The sequence below is a fragment of the Chiloscyllium punctatum genome, chromosome 5 (assembly GCF_047496795.1).
Source record: "Chiloscyllium punctatum isolate Juve2018m chromosome 5, sChiPun1.3, whole genome shotgun sequence".
Lineage (NCBI taxonomy): Eukaryota > Metazoa > Chordata > Chondrichthyes > Orectolobiformes > Hemiscylliidae > Chiloscyllium > Chiloscyllium punctatum.
Window position 1 is genome coordinate 139,141,728 of NC_092743.1, and position 7,045 is coordinate 139,148,772.

General features: G+C 45.6%; 1 protein-coding gene across 5 annotated transcripts in view; it reads right to left on the reverse strand.

Moving 5' to 3' along the window:
* cspp1a (centrosome and spindle pole associated protein 1a) overlaps positions 1 to 1,686 on the reverse strand; it is a 156,280-nt gene extending 154,594 nt beyond the window's left edge. For 4 of the 5 annotated variants that reach the window (XM_072571488.1, XM_072571489.1, XM_072571490.1 and 1 more), the window contains exon 1: positions 1,530 to 1,686. The gene's annotated coding sequence lies outside the window, so the exon portion shown is untranslated. Of the gene's footprint in view, positions 1 to 856; positions 1,182 to 1,529 lie in introns of those variants that run through there. The other variant, XM_072571487.1, reaches the window with a different exon arrangement.
* Positions 1,687 to 7,045: the final 5,359 nt, after the last annotated feature.

The following is a 7,045-nucleotide window of genomic DNA, read 5'->3' on the forward strand; positions in this document are numbered from 1 at the left end:
CAGATAAGCAAGTTCTCATTTCCAAAAATAAGTTGGTCTAATTCATTAGGCTGGAAAAGTGAGCTTAAACAGGAACAATTTTGTATGTTTCATATTTGGTACTTTCTTTTTCTAATTCATAACTGTCCACCCATATTTATGACCAAGACTTTTCCTCCAATTGCTCACTAGTGAAATACTTCTCGTGCCATAATATCAAACGCTTCACCCATGTCCTTCTCACCTCAGGGTCATTATTTCCAGCAGCATCCTTGCTAACGTTCCATGGTCCAAAAAGTTCCAACTTCTCCAAAGTTCAACTATCTATATAACCTGTCTTGTCGATTCCTGATCTTGCTGACCTGCACTACCCTTGTGCATCTGTAATTCTCTGTACCATTCGATTTAGGATTCTGCGTGATTTGGAGCTATTGAGGCTGCATCAGTTAAGGGTCTCAAGGATATGTAACTATGGTGGTTGAATGAAGTTGAAACACAGTTTAACTATGACTGAAATCAACTGGCTCAAGGTAGTGTATGGTTTGGCCCTGTCCCATCAGTGGTTTAGGTTCACCTTTCGCCACTGATAGTTCAATACTCGTTCTCTGAAATCTTGTCTAGGATACACGTATCACTGGACTCTAAAAGTTCTCACCACAGATGCTGTCAATCTGCTGAATTTCTCCAGCAATTTCTGTTTTTGTTTGTTTCACTTCGCTCATTCTGGAACTGCAATCTTCCATGCATCTCAACCTGATATCATTGGTAACAGAACCTCCAAACACATTAACGCTAAAATCTTCAACTCTACTGCCCTCCCCACCCAAGGAAATATCCAAACCCCCTCCCCTCCGTGTAAAGTTTTCCCTAAACTCACCCTATAGCATAGTGTATTTTCTTTTGCCAGATGTGTTCCGCCCACATCAGCACCTATGCCAACTTTGCACGATTGTTCTAAAGCCCTGTTAAAACAGCTCCAAACATCGAGAAAGGAAGGAGATGGGGGGGATGGAAAACATAACATGGCTCCACAAAACGGCGTGCTGGTTGTCAAGTAACTTTACTACACAAACTTAATCTGTACAGAAAACGTCCTCGGCCGATTGACAGGCAGTCAATGCGACAGAAAAGTAAGTATCTTCAGCTACAGACCAAACGAAACATTAAATGTACAGCCTCGCGGTTGTCAAGGTGATGTGAAACGCGTATCGCGCGGATAGAGCTCGGCTTTTTCCGAGTTGGAACAACACCGGCCCCGGCAACGGGCGCCCGTCGCCCCCCCCAACCAACAACACCGGCCCCGGCAACGGTTGTCCGTCGCCCCCACACACAACACGGACCGCAGCAGAGGGAGTCCGTGCTCGCCACCACTGCCGATCAGTGCGGTGTCTATCAACCTGAGAGAATCCGGAGCTGGCCAGAAATTGTAAATCGGGAAGCCGTGGGACGGGTACGGACAAGTTTGGGGGGGACGGGCTCAAATCCTCCTCTCGGAGGGGGCGTTGTGTCAGCAGAATACCAGCGCCGAAAGAGGAGCGAAGTTTGCTTACACTCTCAGCCGCCGCTCGCGCCTTGGACTGAAGATTCAAACCAGCCTGCACGAGAGCCTGCCGTTACCAACGGTTCGCCGATTCCTCCGGCTCTGACTCCTCAGGACCTTCATGCATTGCGGCCAGCCCAGCAGCAACCAGCCTGCCGTTACCCGTCCGGCCGCCTAACAGGAGCTTCGGCAATCGGAGGGCCAAGAGTGAACCTTAGTGACACCCGCCTCCCCGTCTGCGTGGTGCTTCCCTCTGGGCAGGATGATCACCCGCTGAAGGAATCGCCGTTTAAAGATTCAGATTCGACGTTTGTATTTGTTTCTGTTCAGTCACATTCCATTCACTTTTATACCTCGTCACTTTTTGTTTTAATTTCCCAATTTTTAATGCTTATTCTATTCGAATGTTGTGCCTGTTTTCCGCAGTCACTGTTAGTTGATTTTTCTCCCCAGCTGTTGGCATTTTAATTGAAACCAACAACTGCTGGCGATCTGAAACGACAGCAGAAAATGCTGGAGAAACTCACAAAGTCTGGCAGCCTCTGTAGAGAGATAAATAAAGTTAATAAAACTTTCTGTTTTTGTAGTGATAGGAACCAAGGGGTAGGTATGGACTGCTATCCATTGGGGTGCTGTCCAATTCAATACGTCTGTTCTTTGCTGCAGGTGTGTTCTGAGCTGGCCCAAAGACTGCGCATCAATGGAGCTCTGTGAGCTATCAACAGCAAAATCGTACTCGAGCACAATTTAAAACCTCATGGCCCAGCATATATGCCATTTAAACCATTACTATCAAGCCAAAGGATCAACACTGATTTGATGGTGAGTGCGGGAGGGCATTCCAGGAGCAGCACCAGGCAACCAAAAAATGAGGTCTCAACTTGGTGAAGCTACTAAACAGGACCACTTGCATGCCAAACATCATAAGCAGAAAGCATTAGATAGAGCCAAGCGATCCCACAGCCAATGGATGAGATCTAAGCTCTGCAGTCCTGCCACACCCAGTCATGCATGCTGTTGGACAATTAAACAATTCACTGGAGAAGGAGGCTCCACAAGTATCCCTGTCCTTAGCAATGGAAGAGCCCAGCACATCAGCGCAAAAGTTAAGGCAAAAGTGTTCACAATAATCCTGAACCAAAAGTGATGAGTGAATGATCTATCTCAGCCTGCAGCAGAAGGCCCCAGCATCATAGGTGCCAGTCTTCAACCAATTTGATTCTCACGTGATTTCAAAAAATGGTCAGAGGCACTGGATACTGCAAAGACTATATGGCCCAACAACATTCAAACAACAGTACTGAAGATTCCTGCTCCAAAACTTGCCCCACCCTTGCGAAGCTGTTCCAGTCCAGCTATAACACTGGCATTTATCCACCAATGTGGAAATTTGCCAAGATATGTCTTACATACAAAAAGCAGGACAAATCTAACCCAGCCAATTACTTCCCCATTCGTCTACTCTCAATCATCATCATAAGTGATGGAAGGTATCATCAACAGTAAATTTGGGTTCTGCCAGGGTCACTCAGTTCCTGATCTGTTTTATAACCTTGGTTCAAACATGGACAATAGAGAGGGGTGAGAGTGACAGCCCCTGTCTACTTGGCACATAGGAAAATGGTTGTGTTTTTGGGAGGTTAGTCAGCTCCAGGACATCTCTGCAGGAGTTCTTCAGCTTGGTGTCGTGGGTCCACTATCCTCCCACTCCCCCAACCATCTTCAGCTGCTTCATAACAACCTTCTCTCCATCATTCAATCAGAAGTAGGGCCGTTAGATGATGACTGCACAATGCTGAGCACTATCCATGATTCTTCAGTTACAGAAGCAGTCCATGTTCAAGTGCAACAAGATCTGGACAATATTCTGGCTTTTGAATAGAATAAGACCATAAGAGATAGGAGTGGAAGTAAGGCTATTCGGCCCATCGAGTCCACTCCGCCATTCAATCATGGCTGATGGGCATTTCAACTCCACTTACCCGCAATCTCCCCGTAGCCCTTAATTCCTTGTGACATCAAGAATTTATCAATCTATCAATCAATATATATTTCTATTCACAAATGAAAAATGACATTTGTGCCTTGCAAATGCCAAGCAATGACCATCTCCAATAAAAGGCAACCCAACCATTGTCTCTTGACATTCAATGGTATTATATCACTGAACACCCATTATTAACATCTTGTGTATACCATTAACCAGAAAGTCAACTGGATTCACCATATACAGTGGCTACAAGAGTAGTCAGAAGCTAGGAATACTGCGATGACTCCCCAAAGCCTATCCACAATATATATATGGCACAAGTCAGGAGTGTGATGGAATACTCCTCAGATGAGTGCAGTTCCAACAACACACAAGAAATTGACACAAAGCAGCCCACTCGATTGGCACCATATCCGCAAGCATCTATTCCCTCCACTGCCAATGCTCGCAGTGGTGTGTCCTATCTACGAGATGCACCGCAGAAATTCAGCAAAGATATCCTTCGATCCATGAACACTTCCACCTAGGACAAGGGCAGCAGACACATACCTGCCGCAATTTCCCTTCCCACGTGGTTAAAGATGCCCTCCAACGCATCTCGTCCACATCCCGCACCTCCGCCCTCAGACCCCACCCCTCCAACCGTAACAAGGACAGAACGCCCCGGTGCTCACCTTCCACCCTACAAACCTTCGCATCAACCAAATCATCCACCGACATTTCCGCCACCTCCAAAAAGACCCCACCACCAGGGATATATTTCCCTCCCCACCCCTTTCCGCCTTCCGCAAAGACCGTTCCCTCCGTGACTACCTGGTCAGGTCCACACCCCCCTACCACCCACCCTCCCATTCTGGCACTTTCCCCTGCCACCGCAGGAACTGTAAAACCTGTGCCCACACCTCCTCCCTCACCTCTATCCAAGGCCCTAAAGGAGCCTTCCACATCCATCAAAGTTTCACCTGCACATCCACCAATATCATTTATTGTATCCGTTGCTCCCGATGTGGTCTCCTCTACATTGAGGAGACTGGGCGCCTCCTAGCAGAGCGCTTTAGGGAACATCTCCGAGACACCCGCACCAATCAACCAAACCGCCCCGTGGCCCAACATTTCAACTCCCCCTCCCACTCTGCCGAGGACATGGAGGTCCTGGGCCTCCTTCACCGCCGCTCCCTCACCACCAGACGCCTGGAGGAAGAACGCCTCATCTTCCGCCTCGGAACACTTCAACCCCAGGGCATCAATGTGGACTTCAACAGCTTCCTCATTTCCCCTTCCCCCACCTCATCCTAGTTTCAAACTTCCAGCTCAGTTACTGTCTCCTTGACTTGTCCGACCTGCCTATCTTCTTTTCCACCTATCCACTCCACCCTCTCCTCCTTGACCTATCACCTTCATCTCCTCCCCCACTCACCCATTGTACTCTATGCTACTCTCTCCCCACCCCCACCCTCCTCTAGCTTATCTCTCCATGCTTCAGGCTCACTGCCTTTATTCCTGATGAAGGGCTTTTGCCCGAAACGTTGATTTCGCTGCTCGTTGGATGCTGCCTGAAAAGCTGTGCTCTTCCAGCACCACTAATCCACATACCTGCAAGTTCCCCTCCAAGCCATTCACAATCCTGACTTGGAAATATATCGCAGTTTTTTTCATTGTGACTAGACCAAAATCCTGGAATTCCCTACCAGCATAGTGAGTCTACCTACAGCAGCTCACGGAAGCAGCACACCACGACTTTCTCGAAGGCACTATGGATGGGCAATAAATGCTGACCAGTCAGTGATGCCTACATCCCACAAGTGAAAAGGAAAAAAAATCTATACAGACCAATTAATTGAACCACTCCCATTTTTTCTTGATTCCCTGAAAGATGAAATAAATTATCTAACTCAGTTAAGGATATAGCATCCACAACCTTCAACAGCATGAGCTAAAGATTTCCAGATTCACAACCTTTTAAGTGACAAAGTTCTTCTGGTAACAGTCCTAAGTGACCCACTATCTTGAGTCTATGCCTGCATGTGCTAGATTCAGCAAGAAGAAACAATATCTCAGGTTCTGTTCTCTTAAGATCCTTCAGAAACTTCAATGTTTAAATGCGATTTCTCATTCTTGTAAATTCCAGGGAAGATAGACCCATTTTAGATAGCAATGCAATTCACCAATTTACCTCCTGGCTTGCCAAAGCCATGTGATCATTACCATGAGGTGCTGACTGCAGACAGCCTCTTGCAGCCAGTTGAAGTAAAGTCACTTTTTAACAGAATGTTGCTTTGAGAGGTCACAACATGTTAACGGAAGTGAGGCTGCATTGGAAGCAGTTCAGAGAAAGTTTACTAGGTTGATTCCTCGGATGAAATGGTTGTCTTTTGAAGAAAAATTCATCTGGTTGGATCTATATTCATTAGAGTTCAGAAGATTAAGGGATGATCTTATTGAAACATACCATATATATTTGAGGGGTCTTGACAGAATCAATGCTGTGTTGATGTTTGTAGGGAATCTAGAACGAGGGACAATGGTTTCCAAATTAAGATCTTTTCATTTGTGGAGATATTTTCTCTCTCAGATGGGTTTTAATCTGTGGAATTTGCATTCCTAGAGATCACTGGACACTCTTTCACCAAATATAATCAAGGCTGAGTTCGAAAAACTTTTGATCCACAAGAAAGGAAAACGTTATAGTGGAGGCAGGAGTTTGGGATTAAGGCCACAATCAGATCAGTTCTGATCTTACTGAATGGCAGAGCAATCTCAAGGGCCCAAATGAGGGCTCACGGGCTCAAATACCTGTTCTTCTTCTCTGGGAAAGTGGTGGCATTATGGTAATGTCACTGGGCCAGTAATCCAGTACTCCAGGCTACTGAAACAAAAACAGAAATTGCTGCTGAAATTCAGTGCGTATGCAGAACCTGTGGGGACATAGCACGGTTAACATTTCAAATCTGGTGACTCTTCATCAGAACTGATAGCAGCTAGGACCCCAGGCTACTGTCCTGGGGACTTGGGCTCAAATCCTATTGTGGCAGGTAGCGAATTTAGACTCCAATAAAAATGTGGAATTTTTGAATCTGGAATAATGGTGACCAATGGCAAACACTGTTGATTTTCATAGAAACCCATCTTGTTCACTAATGAATGTCATTTAGGAAGAAAATCCTTACCTGGTCTGACAAATGTGTGACTCTAAACCCTTTCAACATTAGGTTGGGAAATAAATGTTGACTTACCCAGCAATGTCCATATCCCATTAATGATTAAAAGATCCGACATATTACTGAAGTACAAACATTGTGTAGTTCTGCCTAATCAAAGGAGCACATAATTAACACATGACTGAAATTACTCATATATAAATTATCATTATCTTCAAGTGCTTCCTCAGAATTATTTTCTGACAGAGAGCTCAAGGGACAAAATGGCCTACTCCTGTTTTTTCTTCATGTATTTTTGCCATGTGTCATTTCAATGACTCATCCCTTTTCACCATGAAAAGTTCCCAATATATCATATTTTGCAAAACTAAATTACTT